At 39.5% G+C, this 21131-nt stretch overlaps 1 protein-coding gene across 1 annotated transcript in view; it reads left to right on the top strand.

Annotated features, from left to right (window-relative positions):
• Positions 1-21131, top strand: part of PSMB2 (proteasome 20S subunit beta 2) — a 47073-nt gene that overhangs the window by 13206 nt on the left and 12736 nt on the right. The gene's annotated exons all lie outside the window — the stretch shown is intronic.

The raw sequence follows: 21131 nt of genomic DNA, 5'->3' as shown, positions 1-21131 counted from the left end.
TCTGAGGGTTGTCTTTTCGTCTTGTTTATGGTTTCCTTTGCTGTGCAAAAGCTTTGAAGTTTCATTAGGTCCCACTTGCTTATTTTTGTTTTTATTTCCATTACTCTAGGAGGTGGATCCAAAAAGATCTTGCTGTGATTTATGTCAAAGAGTGTTCTTCCTATGTTTTCCTCTAAGAGTTTTATAGTGTCCAGTCTTATATTTAGGTCTCTAATCCATTTTGAGTTTATTTTTGTGTATGGTGTTAGGGAGTATTCTAATTTCATTCTTTTACATGTAGCTGTCCAGTTTTCCCAGCACCACTTATTGAAGAGACTGTCTTTTCTCCATTGTATATCTTTGCCTCCTTTGTCATAGATTAGTTGACCATAGGTGCGTGGGTTAATCTCTGGGCTTTCTATCTTGTTCCATTGATCTATGTTTCTGTTTTTGTGCCAGTACCATATTGTCTTGATTACTGTAGCTTTGTAGTATAGTCTGAAGTCAGGGAGTCTGATTCCTCCAGCTCCATTTTTTTGCCTCAAGACTGCTTTGCCTATTCGGGGTCTTTTGTGTCTCCATACAAATTTTAAGATGATTTGTTCTAGCTCCGTAAAAAATGCCATTGGTAATTTGATAGGGATTGCATTGAATCTGTAGATTGCTTTGGGTAGTATACTCATTTTCACAATATTGATTCTTCCAATCCAAGAACATGGTATATCTCTCCATCTGTTGGTATCATCTTTAATTTCTTTCATCAGTGTCTTATAGTTTTGTGCATACAGGTCTTTTGTCTCCCTAGGTAGGTTTATTCCTAGGTATTTTATTCTTTTTGTTGCAATGGTAAATGGGAGTGTTTCCATAATTTCTCTTTCAGATTTTTCATCATTAGTGTATAGGAATGCAAGAGATTTCTGTGCATTAATTTTGTATCCTGCAACTTTACCATATTCATTAATTAGCTCTAGCAGTTTTCTGGTGGCAGTTTTAGGATTCTCTATGTATAGTATCATGTCATCCGCAAACAGTGACAGTTTTACTTCTTCTTTTCCAATTTGTATTCCTTTTATTTCTTTTTCTTCTCTGATTGCCGTGGCTAGGACTTCCAAAACTATGTTGAATAATAGTGGTGAGAGTGGACATCCTTGTCTCGTTCCTGATCTTAGAGGAAATGCTTTCAGTTTTTCACCATTGAGAATGATGTTTGCTGTGGGTTTGTCATATATGGCCTTTATTATGTTGAGGTAGGTTCCCTCTATGCCCACTTTCTGGAGAGTTTTTATCAGAAATGGGTGTTGAATTTTGTCAAAAGCTTTTTCTGCATCTATTGAGATGATCATATGGTTTTTATTCTTCAATTTGTTAATATGGTGTATCACATTGATTGATTTGCGTATATTGAAGAATCCTTGCATCCCTGGGATAAATCCCACTTGATCGTGGTGTATGATCCTTTTAATGTGTTGTTGGATTCTGTTTGCTAGTATTTTGTTGAGGATTTTTGCATCTATATTCATCAGTGATATTGGTCTGTAATTTTCTTTTTTTGTAGTGTCTTTGTCTGGTTTTGGTATCAGGGTGATGGTGGCCTCATAGAATGAGTTTGGGAGTGTTCCTTCCTCTGCAATTTTTTGGAAGAGTTTGAGAAGGATGGGTGTTAGCTCTTCTCTAAATGTTTGATAGAATTCACCTGTGAAGCCATCTGGTCCTGGACTTTTGTTTGTTGGAAGATTTTTAATCACAGTTTCAATTTCATTACTTGTGATTGGTCTGTTCATATTTTCTATTTCTTCCTGGTTCAGTCTTGGAAGGTTATACCTTTCTAAGAATTTGTCCATTTCTTCCAGGTTGTCCATTTTATTGGCATAAAGTTGCTTGTAGTAGTCTCTTAGGATGCTTTGTATTTCCGCAGTGTCTGTTGTAACTTCTCCTTTTTCATTTCTGATTTTATTGATTTGAGTCCTCTCCCTCTTTTTCTTGATGAGTCTGGCTAATGGCTTATCAATTTTGTTTATCTTCTCAAAGAACCAACTTTTAGTTTTATTGATCTTTGCTATTGTTTTCTTTGTTTCTATTTCATTTATTTCTGCTCTGATCTTTATGATTTCTTTCCTTCTGCTAACTTTGGGTTTTGTTTGTTCTTCTTTCTCTAGTTTCTTTAAGTGTAAGGTTAGATTGTTTACTTGAGCTTTTTCTTGTTTCTTTAGGTAGGCTTGTATAGCTATAAACTTCCCTCTTAGAACTGCTTTTGCTGCATCCCATAGGTTTTGGGTCGTCGTGTTTTCATTGTCATTTGTCTCTAGGTATTTTTTGATTTCCTCTTTGATTTCTTCAGTGATCTCTTGGTTATTTAGTAACGTATTGTTTAGCCTCCATGTGTTTGTCCTTTTTACGTTTTTTTCCCTGTAATTCATTTCTAATCTCATAGCGTTGTGGTCAGAAAAGATGCTTGATATGATTTCAATTTTCTTAAATTTACTGAGGCTTGATTTGTGACCCAAGATGTGATCTATCTTGGAGAATGTTCCGTGCGCACTTGAGAAGAATGTGTAATCTGCTGTTTTTGGATGGAATGTCCGATATATATCAATTAAATCTATCTGGTCTATTGTGTCATTTAAAGCTTCTGTTTCCTTATTTATTTTCATTTTGGATGATCTGTCCATTGGTGTAAGTGAGGTGTTAAAGTCCCCCACTATTATTGTGTTACTGTCGATTTCCTCTTTTATAGCTGTTAGCAGTTGCCTTATGTATTGAGGTGCTCCTATGTTGGGTGCATATATATTTATAATTGTTATATCTTCTTCTTGGATTGATCCCTGGATCATTATGTAGTGTCCTTCCTTGTCTCTTGTAACATTTTTTAATTTAAAGTCTATTTTATCTGATATGAGTATAGCTACTCCAGCTTTCTTTTGATTTCCATTTGCATGGAATATCTTTTTCCATCCCATCACTTTCAGTCTGTATGTGTCCCTAGGTCTAAAGTGGGTCTCTTGTAGACAGCATATATATGGGTCTTGTTTTTGTATCCATTCAGCCAGTCTATGTCTTTTGGTTGGGGCATTTAATCCATTCACGTTTAAGGTAATTATCGATATGTATGTTCCTATGACCATTTTCTTAATTGTTTTGGGTTTGTTTTTGTAGGTCCTTTTCTTCTCTTGTGTTTCCCACTTAGAGAAGTTCCTTTAGCATTTGTTGTAGAGCTGGTTTGGTGGTGCTGAATTCTCTTAGCTTTTGCTTGTCTGTAAAGCTTTTGATTTCTCCATCAAATCTAAATGAGATCCTTGCCGGGTAGAGTAATCTTGGTTGTAGGTTCTTCCCTTTCATCACTTTAAGTATATCATGCCACTCCCTTCTGGCTTGCAGAGTTTCTGCTGAGAAATCAGCTGTTAACCTTATGGGAGTTCCATTGTATGTTATTTGTCGTTTTTCCCTTGCTGCTTTCAATAATTTTTCTTTGTCTTTAATTTTTGCCACTTTGATTACTATGTGTCTCGGCGTGTTTCTCCTTGGGTTTATCCTGTATGGGACTCTCTGCGCTTCCTGGACTTGGGTGGCTATTTCCTTTCCCATGTTAGGGAAGTTTTCGACTATAATCTCTTCAAATATTTTCTCTGGTCCTTTCTCTCTCTCTTCTCCTTCTGGGACCCCTATAATGCGAATGTTGTTGCGTTTAATGTTGTCCCAGAGGTCTCTTAGGCTGTCTTCATTTCTTTTCATTCTTTTTTCTTTAGTCTGTTCCGCAGCAGTGAATTCCATCATTCTGTCTTCCAGGTCACTTATCCGTTCTTCTGCCTCAGTTATTCTGCTATTGATTCCTTCTAGTGTAGTTTTCATTTCAGTTATTGTATTGGTCATCTCTGTTTGTTTGTTCTTTAATTCTTCTCGGTCTTTGTTAATCATTTCTTGCATCTTCTCAATCTTTGCCTCCATTCTTATTCCAAGGTCCTGGATCATCTTCACTATCATTATTCTGAATTCTTTTTCTGGAAGGTTGCCTATCTCCACTTCATTTAGTTGTTTTTCTGGGGTTTTTTCTTGTTCCTTCATCTGGTACATAGCCCTCTGCCTTTTCATCTTCTCTATCTTTCTGTAACTGTGGTTTTTGGTCCACAGGCTGCAGGATTATAGTTTTTCTTGCTTCTGTTGTCTGCCCTCTGGTGGTTGAGGCTATCTAAGAGGCTTGATGGGAGGCTCTGGTGGTGGGTAGAGCTGACTGTTGCTGTGGCGGTCAGAGCTCAGTAAAACCTTAATCCACTTGACTGTTGATTGGTGGGGCTGGGTTCCCTCCCTGTTGCTGTGGCGGTCAGAGCTCAGTAAAACCTTAATCCACTTGACTGTTGATGGGTGGGGCTGGGTTCCCTCCCTGTTGGCTGTTTTGCCTGAGGCAACCCAACACTGGAGCCTACCCGTGCTCTTTGGTGGGGTTAATGGCAGACTCTGGGAGGGCTCACGCCAAGGAGAACTTCCCAGAACCTCTGCTGCCAGTGTCCTTATCCCCACGGTGAAACAGAGCCACCACTCGCCTCTGCAGGAGACCCCCCAACACCAGCAGGTAGGTCTGGTTCAGTCTCCCCCAGGCTCACTGCTCCTTCCCCTGGGTCCTGATGCACACATTACTTTGTGTGTGCCCTCCAAGAGTGGGGTCTCTGTTTCCCCCAGTCCCGTCAAAGTCCTGCAATCCAATTCCCACTAGGCTTCAAAGTCTGATTCTCTAGGAATTCCTCCTCCCGTTGCCTGACCCCCAGGTTGGGAAGCCTGACGTGGGGCTCAGAACCTTTACTCCAGTGGGTGGACTTCTGTGGTATAAGTGTTCGCCAGTCTGTGAGTCACCCACCCAGCAGTTACGGGGTTTGATTTTACTCTGCTTGCGCCCCTCCTACCGTCTCACTGTGGCTTCTCCTCTGTCCTTGGACGTGGGGTATCCTCCTTGGTGAAGTCCAGGGTCTTCCTGTCAATGATGGTCCAGCAGTCAGTTGTGATTCTGGTGCTCTCGCAAGGGGGAGTGACAGCACGTCCTTCTACTCCGCCATCTTGGTTAATCTCCTAAGCTGAGTTTTTTAGATGTTTCAGGACACACCGTACACTTCTCCAGAGTCTGTGCTTCTTTTCTGTTCCTGTTACACACGAGTAGTATTTTTGCCCTGTTTGGCCTTCCTGAGCCCTTACCATTGCTACTTGTTATTTTTCAGTCTTGTTAGATTCGTTTTTTCTTTCTGCATAGTTGCTAATTAAAGCCCAGAGGGTGAATATACATTGCAGAGAATCTGGATGGGGTACACCAACAGGAAGGCCCTGTGATGGCCTTTTAATTTTTTTTCAGTGTTTTCATAGCAAACCATGTTTCTTATTTCCCATGGTTGAATTACTCGGTAGTAGAGATAAAACCTTAAAAATAATAATGCAAATTTAATTTCGAGATTAACTGTGTCTTTTTTTTTTTTTTTTAATAAATGTATTTATTTTTGGCTGTGTTGGGTCTTCGTTTCTGTGCAAGGGCTTTCTCCAGCTGTGGCGAGCGGGGGCCACTCTTCATCGTGGTGCGCGGGCCTCTCACTGTCGTGGCCTCTCCCGTTGCGGAGCATAGGCTCCAGACGCGCAGGCTCAGTAGTTGTGGCTCACGGGCTTAGTTGCTCCGCGGCATGTGGGATCCTTCCAGACCAGGGCTCGAACCCGTGTCCCCTGCATTGGCAGGCAGACTCCCAACCACTGCGCCACCAGGGAAGCCCTTAACTGTGTCTTTCAATGACTCTTCTTGCCTAGGCACACAGAATTATTCTTTCTCACTTATTCTGGCCTTGTTGTTACCTTAGAGCTGTCACTGTTCCACTGACAGCATGTTAAAAGATGCAACATTAAGTTAAGGATTGAATGAAAAAAGAAAGAAAGGGGAAAAAAAGGATTGACTGTATTAAAGATTGTATAGGATGTGCTAAGAATGTTCGTATGATTGCTACAGGTGTGTATTATTCCCTTCCCACAGGGACTTTGTAAACAGAGCTTTACCATGTGACCTTACCCCCTGTGCCTGTTTACTCATCTATGAAATCGAGATAACTTCCTAACCCCGCAGGAGTGCTAGGAAAATGAATGCTTGTAAATCGTAATATTTAACATTCATATGACTTTTGCCCAAAGCATTTTGCTTAATAATTTAATCTACTCACTAGTCCGCTGAAATATATAGCAGTTAATTCTCTATCAATGATACGGAATGAAAAGCATAAAGTGGCAAAGGGATTAGCTCCAGGTCACACAGCAGGTCAGGCAAAAGCTACACTAATGGTGCCATAATTACTTGCCTGTTCTGCCTTGACAGCTCCTTGGTTTTTCAGTAATGTTTCTGGAACATAGGTTTTTGGGTTTTTTTTTCCATCTGGACTTGCTTAAGCTGAGTTATGACAGAAATCAAAACAAGTACAGGCTTTTGGTTTATTTTAGTTATTTTTTACAGATCTTTAAAGCAGTTTATTTTCTAGTGCCTAATAATGCTGAATTGAGAACTTCTCAATAAATAGAATCTCTTTTTTTAAATTAATTAATTTTTATTGGAGTATAGTTGCTTTACAATGTTGTGTTAGTTTCTACTGTACAGCAAAGTGAATCAGCTATACATATACATATATCCTCTCTTTTTTGGATTTCCTTCCCATTTAGGTCACCACAGAGCATTGAGTAGAGTTCCCTGAACTATACAGTAGGTTCTCATTAATTATCTTCAATAAATCGGATCTCTTTTTGCTGTCTTTGACCAAGGGGTTTGTGCAATATGAAGGATTATGAAGTTTGAAGAGAGGCTAGAAACATGATGGATAGGGGAGAGGAGACAAATTTACATGCATTGTTTTGATCTGGGTGAAAGGTCAGTGGCCTTTTTTGTTCATTTCTCCACGAGAGAGGAGAATGAATCACATATGACCTTTCCTGCCACTTAGAAGTTCCTGTGGTATTCAGTAAAGAGTGTGCTGTGGCTTGCTGTGTAAAATATTCCTCTGACTTGTCAGGCAGAATTGGAATAAGAATTCCAGCTTTGGGCACAGTAAACACTTTGTCTTAAATGCTACAGACATAAGTGAGTTAAGCTTCTTTTAGAATTGAGATAAGAGTGGCAGTGTGCTTCATGCAAATGTAGTGAATCCGGTTAATCTCCTAGCAGAAATGTTTGATGTCTTAACAAATAAATATCCCTTGTAGACAGTGACATGGGGCTCTTGTAAATATTGATTACCTCTGCCTTGTGCTTCTAGGTCCAATCCCTGCTCCCCCACCCTCCAGTCAAAATAGATTGTTAGTTCTAAAATACTAATTCATATTTCAGTCATTTTATTATGGGGAGAGAGGTGATGGTAGTATTTCAGTCTTCCTAATAACTAAAAAGTCACTAGATTTGGTACATTTATATAGTCACACCAGTTGACACATGAGACTTACTTTGAGTCAGCTAGTTAGCATGTGTAACTTTGTGTCTGTAGCTCAAATTGTTTGATTTCCAGTTTGTTGTGTACTGTGCTGTTTGCCAATTTTATGTAAATTGGTTCTTTAAGATGCAGGTGGTTTAGCTTGTTGGTTAAACACAGTGTCTGGAATTACACTGCCTGGGTTTAAATCTTTGCCCACTGACTTGCTAGCTATGTGTCTTTGGACAAATTCTAAGCTTAATTTCCCTACTTATAGAATAATGGCACCTACTTCATAGAGTTATTATAAAGATTAAATGAGGTAATCACACAAAGCTGTTAGCACAGTGTATGGCACATAGACCTAACTAATAAATTCACTTTTGTTTTTATGCTGCTCTTACTGTTTGGTCGAAGAAGCAATTTAATAGCTGTAAGTTAGTTTCCTATCGGAGATTGTTTGTTGTGCTATTTTAGTTGAACTGATTTGCTGGTAAAGAGTGGGATACTGATATTGATAAGGAAAATAGAAATAAACCAACATTGACCATCTATTATGTGCTAGGCTTTTTTCTAGATTGACACAGTCCAGTATGGTAGCCACTAGTCATATGTGGCTAATTAAATTTAAGTTAATTAAAACTATCAATAGATGAATGGATAAAAAAGATATGGTATATATATATATATATACACACACACACACACACACACACACATATATACAATGGAATATTACTCAGCCGTAAAAAAGAATGAAATTCTGCCATTTGCAACAATGTGGATGGACCTAGAGGATACTAAGCTTAGTGAAATAAGTCAGAGAAAGACAAGTACTCTTATCATTTATATGTGGAATCTAAAAAATAAAACAAACAAATGTATATAACAAAACAGAAACAGATTCACAGATACAGAGAACAAACTAGTGCTTACCAGTGGGGAGAGGGAAGAGAGGAGAGGCAAGATAGAAGTATGGCATTAAGAGATACAGACTACTATGTATAAAATAAATGAGCAACAAGGATATATTGTACAGCACAGGGAAATATAGCCATTATTTTGTAATAACTTTAAACGGAGTATAATGTATAAAAATATTGAATCCCTGTGTTAGATACCTGAAACTAATATAATATTGTAAATCAACTGTTTCAATAAAAAATTTTATTTCAATTTAATTTAAAATTCAGTTCCTAGGTGAGAGTCTCCTGGACTTTGAAAGAGAAATAAACTTTTGTTTCTTTAAAAAACTTTGGTTCCTCAGTCACATTAGCCACATTTCAAGTGCTCAATAGCCACATGTGGCTAATGGCTACCATATTGGACATTACAGATATAGAGCATTTTCATCATCATAGAAAGTTTTCTTGGACAGTGCTATCCTAGATAACCATATATGGGACCTTATTTAGTGCTTCTTATGATACCATAAGATGAGTTAGTCCCATTTTGCTTACAGAGATGCTAAGACTGGTTAATAGAAGGGTTAAATATTCCTCTTATGTGTCCAAGTATACCAGAGGCACATATATCACCTATAAAAGGCTGAAGTAAGACTCTTAACTTCAAATACCATACTCTTTCGTACTGTCTCCTTTATTAGTTACTGGACTAATGTACAAGTGTGCTTGTTCATTTGGGGAGGCATGAAATATTCAGTTCTACTAAAAAGTCAAGATCCCCACATAGGATTATATAGTTAAGGTATAAATATGTGCCCATGGTAGGTGTTCAATAAATGTTTGCTGAATAAATGTCATCCAGTTAGGTCCACATATACCATTGAAAATGTTATTGTGCATTTATACACTGGAAGGGAATTTTATTAAAGTATTCTTAATGAATAGGTGTTACTTCATGTAAGAATTAAAGATATGAAATCAGCAGGAGAAGATGAAAAAGACACACAGATTGGAGGAAAAAATCAAGAACCTTCGTTTTAGTTTTTATTTAGACTCATGTGTACAGTTAAGTTGGTCGGCTCCTGGTTAGCCCCAACGAGCAGAGAAAGGGCTTATTAGGCTTTTGCTATAAGTTTGACTCCCCAATCTCAAATATTTTTTTTTCCCCCAATCTTAAATGTTTATGAGGCTTCTTTGAGCATGGATTTTGGAGTCAGATATACCAAAGTTCTGATCTCTTTTCTGGTATGTACTAGCTTGTGTAATCTTGAATAAGTTACTTATGTTTCCTAAGCCTCACTTTCTTCATCTATTAAGAAGGAAGGAGTGATCAATTGTGGCAAATTATGTATGCCATTGGTTTAATAAATTTAATAAAATATATTTTGAATGAGTGAATGGTAACTCCCTGAAAGATAATAAGTATTTAATAAATGACTCCATCATTAAGGAGCTGCTAGATTTTTAACAGGATTATTTTGAAAAATTTGTAATGACTTACAGGCATAGTTTGCATGATGCTTGTTTAAATTCTCCTTATGATTTGATTAAAGGACTACAGAAGGGAGAGTGATTAATTATGGAGCTATTTCTTGCTTGAAACCCACATACCTATGGTCAAATGTGGCACATTTGGTGTAGTCCATATGAATGCCCTAAAATTATCTGTTATTATCCATGGATATCTCCATTTTACATATGTGGGAACTGAGAGATGAACCAGCCGGATTTGATATCCTTGGGGAACGCAGAGTTTGTGACAAGGCTTAGAGTAGAATGCTGGCCTCCATGGTGTGTAATCTTCAGGGCTTTACTGCTGCTATTCACTGGCCAAAGTGTTTTCAGAGAACATTTTCTGAAGTGCTTGATGAGCCTTTGGTAATTTATCTTCTTATGGGGCTATACCTGTAAATGCTTAGCAAGCAAACAATAGAAATAATGTTGGAAAAATATCATCCAGCCTGGTATGGTGGTTTTCAAACTTTATTACATGAAGCTGCCTCAGGAAACTCACCAAGGAAGACCAGTGTAGTGAAACTTTAGCTCTGCTTCATATAGATCAGCTCAACTTTTACCTATTTTAATTTTTTTGCTTTGTTTTTTTTTTTGTTTGGCCGTGCTGCATGACTTGTGGGATCTTAGTTCCCCGGCCATGTATTGAACCCGGGCTCTGGCAGTGAAAACACCGAATCCTAACCACTGGACCACCAGAGAATTCCCAACTTTTATCTATTTTATATATAGGAATTCCATGTAAGATTTTATTTGAAAAAGTGACTTCTCTGTCCCTTTCCTACTGAAGTTTGAAAACTAGTAAAATTGAAAGATCCCTGCTGCAGGAGGTATAGCACTAGCTCTCCCATGAGCTAGATGAAAAACCTTGCGAGAAAAAGCATATGGGTAATTTTTATGGTTTCTTCCAGCTCCCAAATAGCATGATTTAAAGATCTGATGTCAAATACTACAAAGCTACAGTAATCAAAACAACGTGGTATTGGCACAAAAACAGACATGTAGATCAATGGAACAGAATAGAGAGCCAGAAATAAACCCACATACCTATGGTCAATTAATCGATGACAAAGGAGGCAAGAATATACAATGGAGAAAAGACAATCTTTAGCAAGTGGTATTAGGAAAGCTGGACAGTTACATGTAAATCAGTGAAATTAGAACACTCCCTCTCACCACATACAAAAATAAACTCAAAATGATTTAAAGACCTAAATACAGGACATGCCACCATAAAACTCCTATAAGAGAACATAAGCAAAACATTCTTGGACATAAATTGTGGCAATATTTTCTTAGGTCAGTCTCCCAAGGCAAAAGAAATAAAAGCAAAAATAAAGAAATGGGACCTAATCAAACTTAAAAGCTTTTGCACAGTGAAGGAAACCGTCAACAAAACAAAAGGACAAAGTACGGAATGGGAGAAAATATTTGCAAATGATGCTACTGACAAGGGGTTAATGTCCAAAATATACTAACAGCTCATAAAACTCAGCATCAAAAAAACAAACAACCCAATTAAAAAGTGGGCAGAAGACTTAAATAGACATTTCTCCAGAGAAGACATACAGGTGACCAACAGGCACATGAAAAGATGCTCAACATTGTTTTTTTGTTTGTTTGTTTGTTATAAATTTATTTATTGTATTTATTTAATTTTGGCTGTGTTGGGTCTTTGTTGCTGCAGACGGGCTTTCTCTAATTGAGGTGAGCGGGGGCTACTCTTGGTTGTGGTGCACGGGCTTCTCATTGTGGTGGCTTCTCTTTTTGTGGAGCACAGGCTCTGGGCACGCGGGCCCAGTAGTTGTGGCTCATGGGCTCTAGGTCACAGGCTCAGTAGTTGTGGTGCATGGGCTTAGTTGCTCCACAGCATGTGGGATCTTCCCAGACCAGGGCTCGAACCTGTGTCCCCTACATTGGCAGGCAGATTCTCAACCACTGTGCCACCAGGGAAGCCCTCAACATTGTTAATTATTAGAGAAATGCAAATCAAAACTATAATGAGGTATCACCTCACACTAGTCAGAATGGCTATCATCAAAAAGTCTACAAATAATAAATGCTGGAGAGTGTGTGGCGAAAAGGGAACCCTTGTACACTGTTGGTGGGAATGTAAATTGGTGCAGCCACTATGGAAAACACTATGGAGGTTCCTTAAGAAATTAAAAATAGAGTTGCCATATGATCCAGCAATCCCACTCCTGGGCATATTTCCAGAAAAGACAAAAGCCCTAATTCAAAAAGATACATGTACCCCGATGTTCATAGCAGCACTATTTACAACAGCCAAAACATGGAAACAGCCCAAGTGCCCATCAACAGACAACTCGTTTAAGAAGATGTGGTATATATACACAGTGGAATATTACTCAACCGTAAAAAACAATGAAATAATGCCATTCACAGCAACAACGATGGACCTAGAGAATATCATATTAAGTGAAGTAAGTCAGGTGGAGAAAGACAAATATTTTATGATATCACTTATATGTGGAATCTAAAAAATAATACAAATGAACTTATATACAAAATAGAAACAGACTCACAGACTTAGAAAACAAACTTATGGTTACTGAAGGAGAAGGGGACGAGTGGGGGTTAAATTAGAAGTATGGGATTAACAGACACAAACTACTCTACATAGAACAGATAAGGAACAAGGATTTACTATATAACACAGGGAACTATATTCAAGATCTTGTAATAACCTATGATGGAAAACAATATGAAAAAAATATATATAGCTGAATCACTTTGCTGTATACCTGAAATGAATACCATCTTGTAAATCAAAACTATACTCAATTTAAAAAAAAAAAAGATCTGATGTCAAGACCATAACCAGACTTGAATTTATTTTTTTCAGTGAAAGGGAAAGAATATAAAGGAAAGAATTTCAGGTATCAGTCATTTCCAGAAGTGACTCGTCTCAGCACTCTGGCCTGAATTTGAGTGTGTTTGGTCTGGTTAATAGTAGGCAGGTATTGTGCGGTCCTGTCCTAGAAGAACCCTGTTGCTTTGAGCCTTCTATCCAAAGGACAATATTGTCCTCGTGCCTTTGGTGGCTGGCATGAAGATATCATCTGTTTATTGGTATCAGTGAGGTCATGTGACCTTGTGAACAGATGGCCCAGGTGGAACCTTGACTTTGCAGGTCTTGTCCCCTAAAAACAACCAACCATTTGTTACATGTGATTAAAATATCACTAATAAGGGTAATTTCACAAGCTTTTTGGCAAATGTGGTTAGCAGGATGTGACATGACACAGCACTGCCTTCTTCCTCCATGTGCCATCTCCCTTGAGGCCTCATCTCCCCTGCTCACCCCCGTCTCACCCATGCCCAGGCTTGCCTTCCAGCTCACCTGCTCCAGATGGGCGGCACAGTGGGAGGACCCTGGCAAAGGCAGATGTGTTTCTTTTCCAGAGACGAAACGTTGTGCTCCTGCATGTGGCAGTGCCTTGAAGCAAATGGCAGCCTTTGACACTGCTGCCGTGCAGCCTGGCACCTTGACAGGCAGAGCTGGCTTACTTTTGGTGATGGGGAAATTGAAAAAAAATACCAAGATGTTCATCATGAAACTCATGGAGTTGCAATGCGAGCAGTGTTTTTTTTAGACCTGGAGAGCAGTTTTCTTCCCTGCCAGACCTCAGTTAGCTAGTCAGCTAGCTGGATTTTCACTATGGGCCAAGAGTTATATGTCTGTTAATTACTTTTGTCTGCTAACCTTAATAGAACATAAAGTAAAAACTTAAAACATATGGCTACATATAGATGGACATTCAATGGTATTGTAAGACGTGTGCATCCCAGGTCACTTCTCACTGGAATCTCTTAGGATTGGGAGTGGCTCGTACCTGCCCCATTGGAGATACCACTGTTCTATTTTTAGTGGTCATTTTGATTATCCAAAGGCCCAGGGACAGATGTGCCTTGAAGTTGAGATGCCTTAATTAGTATGACAACACTTTGTGCTTATAGTGTTTTTCTGCCAAGAAGAATAAGAATTCTGACAGCTGCCCTTTTAAGCAGTTTGCTTATACAGTCATTAGGGCTTGACTCAGTCCATTAAGGAGACAAAGACTTGGATGTTGAGTCATTACACTTACTAGTCTCCTAGGAAAAAATGGCTTAAGAACATCCTTCTTTAAAAGTTACTGGCTTTATCAGGAAACCTTTTTTCTTTCTTTAAAATATGTGCTGTTTTTCCCAGTCCTAGTGCTGATAGAGTTAGGAGTTTGCAGGTGTAAAGTCCTCCCCCCTCCCCTTCCCCATCTCTCTCCAGGGGGTTGTATGTGAGAAGGTGTTGCTTTCTCACTCAGAGAGCATATATGTGCTACCCTGTTGTATGCCTGCTGTGAGCATAGAGAACCCCTCTTCTGGTTGAATGGAATGAGCCTATTGGGTGGCTGGGATTGTGTGACCCCATAATGCCAACTTTTCACTTAAAGCATCTTTCCTATCCACAATGGGGGTGAAGCAAATATAGGTAATTGGGCTTAAATTTGTGTTGTTTTGAAACTTGTGTCTTGAAAATTATGTGGTTTCCTGTTTGTTAAGGTTTGGTTTAAGCTGTAAGCAGCAGAGTACTGTTTTACTAAGCAGCAGAGTGTTTACCATTAGAAATATAGATTTACCCTACCTTTTAAGATTGCTTTTCACCAGTGCCTTGGCCTGTGAGGGCATGCCCTCACACATACTTACAGATACAAATACACATGTACCCTGGCATCTTAGTGCTTCTCTTTACCTGCCATGGCCCAGGATCGTGCAGAGATATGAATTCAGGGGCTGATCCAAAAAACTGTGAGGTTTTCTTTATTCTCTCCCACAGTTATCTAAAATGAAGGGGAATAGGAAGCCTTTGGAGGAAGAAATAGTTGACTGTTCTAGTTCTTGACCTTGGTTGTAGTTATATGTATGTTCACTTTATTCATTAAGCTGTACATGTATGTTTTATGTACTTTTATGTGAGTGTGTTGTTTCACCAAAAAAGTTTAAGAGAATAAAACGGAAGAGTAAAGGGGTAGGAAAGCGTAACACATTTTTTAAGAGCTAAAAATGAAAAAAAGTTCAGATTTACCATTACTTTTGAGTGTAGACAATAGAGCAGATAGCATGAACTAGATTGGAAAGAAAAAGGGAAGGGAGAGGAAATAATCTCTGAATCTTTATAAACTGAAATGCCCTGCCAGAATTCCACATTTCCCTTTCTGATGCCTCCTAATTTGTACAGTTTCGTACAGCTGAGAAGTTCCATAGGTGCTGATAGCCATCCAGTCAACAAACCTACAGCCTGCATTGTCCTTGGGGCTGAGGGAACAGAGGTGCAGAGCTCAGTGTGTGCCTTCAGATGGGGCAACAGAGAAGTAAATAGTCAACTGTACTGCAGAGTGACAAGTACTGCAGTAGCCTTACAGGTAGTTGCTCTGCGAATAGAGCCTAACTTGAGCTTTGAAGGACCAGCTGTCATTAAAGCAAAGATGCAACAGAAAGGAAAACTGGAAGTGCAGACCTGAAGGAGTATGAGAGAGTAGGTTAGGTTAGGCACAGTGATTTTCTAATGATGTTTGGGGTAGGCACAAATAGTTCTCTGAGCCTCCTATTCCTAATTTTTTATCTGTTTTAACTAGTGGGGTACAGAGTACAAAGTAGGGCTCTATTGATGGGAAAACAAATGGAAATAAATATCCTTATATAGTTTTTACTATACACACTTACATATACAAAATCCATAATCTAAAGTAGTTTGTTAAATGTGGCTCAGGGTATTAGGGGAATGGTAAGAGATTGAAACTAGAGAGGTAGTCCATGTTATGAGGACTTTCATGAAAAAGCATTGTGCTAAAAGCAGTGGGCCTCCCTGGAAGCTTGTTGGCTAAGAGGGGGTTAACATGATCAGATGAGATTTGGTTAGATCATTGGCTACTCTTTGGTAGAGCATTTAGGGAAAGTAGAAGAAAGCAGGGAGACCAGTGAGGAGCTTTCATGTCCATTGAAGAGGTGGGAGTAACTTGTGTTGGACCTAGGCTGCTAATGGGGAGCACGGTGTTCTCATAGAAGGGCTTTTTTTTTTTCAGGCTGCACTGTGCGGCATGCGGGATCTTAGTTCCCCGACCAGGGATTGAACCTGGGCCCCCTGCATTGGGAGCACAGAGTCCTAACCACTGGACCGCCAGGGAAGTCCCTAGAAGGGCTTCTAAATAGTCTTTTCTCCAGGATTTCCTAGTTGCTATGGACATCTGAAAACATATACAATTATATATAGTCCTAAATAGTCTTTTCCAGCAGACTTAACTTATTAACTCAGGGAGATGAATCAGCTCAGGTGTTCAACATGCAAAGATATTCATGGGTGTGAGTTCCCTGGTGGCCTAGTGGTTAGGATTCTGGACTTTCACTGCTGTGGCCCAGGTTCAGTCCCTGGTTGGGGAACTGAGATCCCGTAAGCCGAGTGGCAGAGCCAAACTCCCGACCCCCCCCCCCAAAAAAAACAAAAAAACCCCCCCAAAACAAAGATATTCATGGGCATGCTTAGCATGTACAACTTAATATATATGCCTTAGGGTGTACAGAGCATGGCTTCTGCACTTGAATTTTTTGAGAACTGACTTAAAGGTATATGGAGTCTTATATTTTCCCTGGAAACTGCCAGCTCATGAAAAAAAATTCAAGTGGCCTTGTTGCGGACATGGTATTGTTGGTTTTGCCATTGCACAATCAGCAATTTTATTTTGATGTTATTTGGGAGAAAGCAGTATTTTTGATTAGCAAGTAAAGTTAATGTAGAAAACAAATACTGTGTTAACTCGTTGGTATAATAAGGCATCTGTGCCTTGTTGCATTTCAACTCATTAAATTTCTAAACTTCTAATTACAAGAAGATTACAACTTTCATAGAAGAACCATTCAAACTTGGGGTTAGTGATGGTTTTAGAAAGTAAAATTTACAGAAATTTCATAATTATTGAGGGGTAACTTTCAAATATAATTTTGCTAAAAATTGAGATATACACAATGTTAAATTTTTTGCTCCTAAAATTCAGATTCATTTGACAGTTATTGGGCACCTACTACTTCCTAGGGCTTCTTCTAGGAACTTTAACACAGATGAGTACTTTTCATTCCTCACAGCTATCAGGCAAGCAATACTGTCCTCCACATTCAGATGGGGCACGTGAGACTTCAAGGCCAAGTGGACTGTCTTTTGTAGTACAACTGTAAAACGATAAAGCCACTTTTGACCTTGAGCCTTTATTATTTTTTTTCACAAAAACACATGCCTAACTTTTCACTTAACAGCATTTTAAAAACATAGGTTTTTCAAATAATAATTTAAAAGGTGTTTTGCTTTTAAAGTTTAAAATGTTGGTTGTGGGAGTTCCCTTGCGGTCCAGTGGTTAGGGCTCTGTGCTTTCACTGGCAGGGGCACAGGTTCAGTCCCTGGTCGGGGAACTGCGTGGGGCGGCCAAAAATAAAAATAAAATAAAATAAAATGTTGGTTGTAGGGGCTTCCCTGGTGGCGCAGTGGTTGGGAATCCGCCTGCCGATGCAGGGGACATGGGTTCGAGCCCTGGTCCAGGAGGATCCCACGTGCCACAGAGCAACTGGGCCCATGCACCACAATTACTGAGCCTGTGCTCTGGAGCCCGTGAGCCACAACTACTGGGCCCGTGAGCCACAACTGCTGAAGCCCGCGCGCCTAGAGCCCGTGCTCCGCAACAAGAGAAGCCACCGCAATGAGGAGCCCGTGCACCTCAACGAAGAGTGACCCCCACTCGCCACAACTAGAGAAAGTCCGTGCGCAGCAACGAAGACCCAACGCAGCCAAAAATAAATAAAATAAATAAATTTATAAAAAAAAAAAGAAAAGAAAAAAACAATAGTGGGGTGGGGGGGGAAAATGTTGGTTGTAAATGCAGTGACATTCCTGAGCTTAAGTTCAAGAAATCATCCATTATAAGAATTTTTGCCAGTGTGTTAAGCAAAAATATTTGAACATGAGCTAATCATTGTTAAAGGAGAATGAAGACAATTTTTTTTTTTAAATAAATTTATTTATTTATTTATTTATTTTTGGCTGTGTTGGGTCTTCGTTTCTGTGCGAGGGCTTTCTCCAGCTGTGGCGAGCGGGGGCCACTCTTCATCGCGGTGCACGGGCCTCTCACTGTTGCGGCCTCTCCTGTTGCGGAGCACAGGCTCCAGACGCGCAGGCTCAGTAGTTGTGGCTCATGGGCTTAGTTGCTCCGCGGCATGTGGGATCTTCCCAGACCAGGGCTCGAACCCATGTCCCCTGCATTGGCAGGCAGACTCTTAACCACTGCGCCACCAGGGAAGCCCGACAATTTTTATATTATGCTTTTGCATCTGCCAGCATCAAACGAGTATGCCAAATACACTTTCAGAGAATGAACTAAGGCGGACAAAAGAAATGGGAAACCTTGGTTAGACAGTCTCTCATTTTCAGAGTAAGTTTCTTTTATTTTGTCTTGGGCTTCTGAAAATAAAAGGTTTGCTTCATTTGAGGCACACTTGCTTCCTTATTTTTTAATTTAGTGTGAGAATTTATAAACATGGGCTGGTTTGTGTTTTAGCGCAACAGAAGATGAGTGTATCTGAAGCGGGAAAGAACAAGGAAATTCAGTCAGTTTAATTTAACTTCTCTATGGTGAAGCTCAGTATAGTATTCTGATTCTGATCAGTTTAAACTCATACTATTTTTTCCATCACAAGATTAAGAGGAAACTATTTTCAACTTCCAACATTGTACCTCCTTTTTTTCCTCTGAGTGGCAATAGTAGGTAACAGGACTGGTCCCAGCTTGTGATCATGAAGGAGCAATAGGCCGGTTTTTTCTCAGCTCCCAGAACTGCTCTCTTCAACTTAGGTGTTCACAGTCTTCGAAATTAGCCTCTCTGCTTCATCTCTCTTCTTTCACTTATTCCTCTGCTTTGTCTCCAGACCTACCTGTCACCCCTTTCTCACTGGCATTCTCTGCTTCATACTGAGTTACTTGTACTTCCCCTAACCTGCTGTGTGTTCTCTCTTGTATCTCTGCCTTTGCCTACTCCACCACTTTGCTGGTCATTCTCCCCTGAATGTACTTCCACGTCTCCGAAGGCTAACTCTTAATTGCTGGTTAAAACTCAATTCATCATTTTCCAGGGAAACTGTATTTCTCCACATATGTTCGTCACTCGTGAGAGCTTCTTTGTGCTCTCATGGCAACCTACAAATACCTGTGCCATAGTGTCCTGTTGTAATTGTTTCCTTTATTGTCTTCCACATGTGAACTTAGGAATGTGTGTTTGTATAAATAAAACCTCCCAACTGGCTGACTCTTCATTCAGTCTCATGATTTCAGCTATACATTATTTTTTCTTTCCAGCTACTTCTGAACAGCTCAACTTAAGCCTCATTGGGTCTCAGTTGAGTTTTTTACATTGCTCCTCCACCTTTCCCTTTATTGAGCATTCTCTTAACTCCTCTTTTTCCCTCATCTTCTATTCTACTATTCATTAACTCCTATCTATTCTACTTTCTAAATATTGATATATCTTATATTCCATATCTCCCCCTCCATTCCTACTGCTTCTGCAATGTTCTAACACATGAAAAAGACTTGTATTGTCATGGGAATGGGAGCAGTTTTCACTGGTTTCTCCATGGTTTCCATACTGATGTTTATATTCTTTTTTTTTTTTTTGGCTGAGCCACATGGCTTGCAGGATCTCAGTTCCCCGACCAGGATTGGACCCGGGCCACAGTAGTGAAAGCCCAGAATCCTAATCACTAGGCCAGCAGGGAACTCTCCTGAAGTTCATATTCTTTAGTCTAGGAAGCCAGTGACAGTATCGTTTCAATTCCTGTTATCCCACTTCCTCTCTGCTTCCTACTGAAACCACCTAATTCACTAAGTACACATGTCCCATATTCACCAGTACCCAAATATTCCATGTTCCTCCATGTTTCTTTACCTTCACATGTGCTGTTTCCTCCATCTGAAATCTTTCCTACTCCAGTCTACCTTCTCAGCTCCTTCCAGATCCAGGTTTCCATCTTTATCACCTGGCACAATGCTTCTCACATAGTAAATGCTCAATAACATTTATTGTATTTATAATGTATTCACATTCCACATGCAAAAGTGAAGTTGGTTGGGGCATTCACTCATTTCATAATTATCCTGTGCAGTCTCGGAGAACTCTTGCAGGATTTGGTTGAGGCCTTTTGTAAACTCTATGTTTTTGCTTAAGGCATAGTCACCACTGTTATTAGAAAAAGAGATTGATGGGTTTGCTTAAAAAGGACTCTGTCAGAGAGGATTAAAATCAAGGTGCAAATGATTCTGTATTGCTTAGGCATTAGGGATAAGTAGTTCTTCCCCGGCCCAGCCCTATCCCCATCCATAGAACCATAATCTCTTAGAGCTGGGAAAAGTACTTGGTCACAAGGACAGTTGGAAGCTGCTGAAATCTTTTAGATTTTTTAAAAGTGTTTGAAATAGTGAACACTGAAATTCCAGTATAGGTACAAAGTCTTTCTTTAATTAAAATGGCAAAATTGACATTGAAATTTTAAAGTTATACCACCAAACCCAGCCAAAGCAGAAAGCTAATAAATTCCATTGGTTATTGGACACAAGCTCCTGATTGAGAGTTCAGAGCACCAGTGTAAGAAAATAACAGTGGATCCATTTTATTTATTAACAGAGTTGAAAAATTGGGCATTGGCAAAGCAGTTAAGGTGTTGGCATCTATTTATATTTATTTAGTACCTACTACATATCTTGCATAGTTGTAGGCCCTTTAGAGGAGTCATAATGGTCTGACATTAAACGGTCTGCCCATTAAATGGTCTGCCCTTTTAAAACTTAAAATATTATTGGTCATATAAGATGTAATACATGAAATAGAGGACAATAGATGCTGGTATGCGAAATAGTACATTCTGAACTATTTGAGTGTGAAACTGACATTTACATATTGAATCATATTTTCACACTAATTTCCATTTTGTGGAGGCAGCATCGTTTCCTAGAAAAGCACACAAGTCTTGGGATCAGAAAGCCTGAATTCTGGTCCTGACTCTAATTAGCCCTGTGGTTTACGGTAAGTCACTGTCCCCTCTTTGAACCCGAGTCCCCACATTTGTGAGAGGGACATTGGATAAACTAGATGAGCTCTTAGAGCCCTTCTAACTCTGTAAACTGCATTTTTGTGAAATATTCTCGGTGCCAAAGGTGGAATTTTAGGCAGCTTTGGCAATCGGCTGGACTAAATGAAATAGCAGGCACTGTTTCCTTCAAAGCCCAGTCTCTGTTTAGAAG

Source organism: Balaenoptera ricei, chromosome 1 (assembly GCF_028023285.1).
Source record: "Balaenoptera ricei isolate mBalRic1 chromosome 1, mBalRic1.hap2, whole genome shotgun sequence".
NCBI classification, from domain to species: Eukaryota; Metazoa; Chordata; class Mammalia; order Artiodactyla; family Balaenopteridae; genus Balaenoptera; species Balaenoptera ricei.
This window is presented reverse-complemented; position numbering and strand designations above follow the sequence as displayed.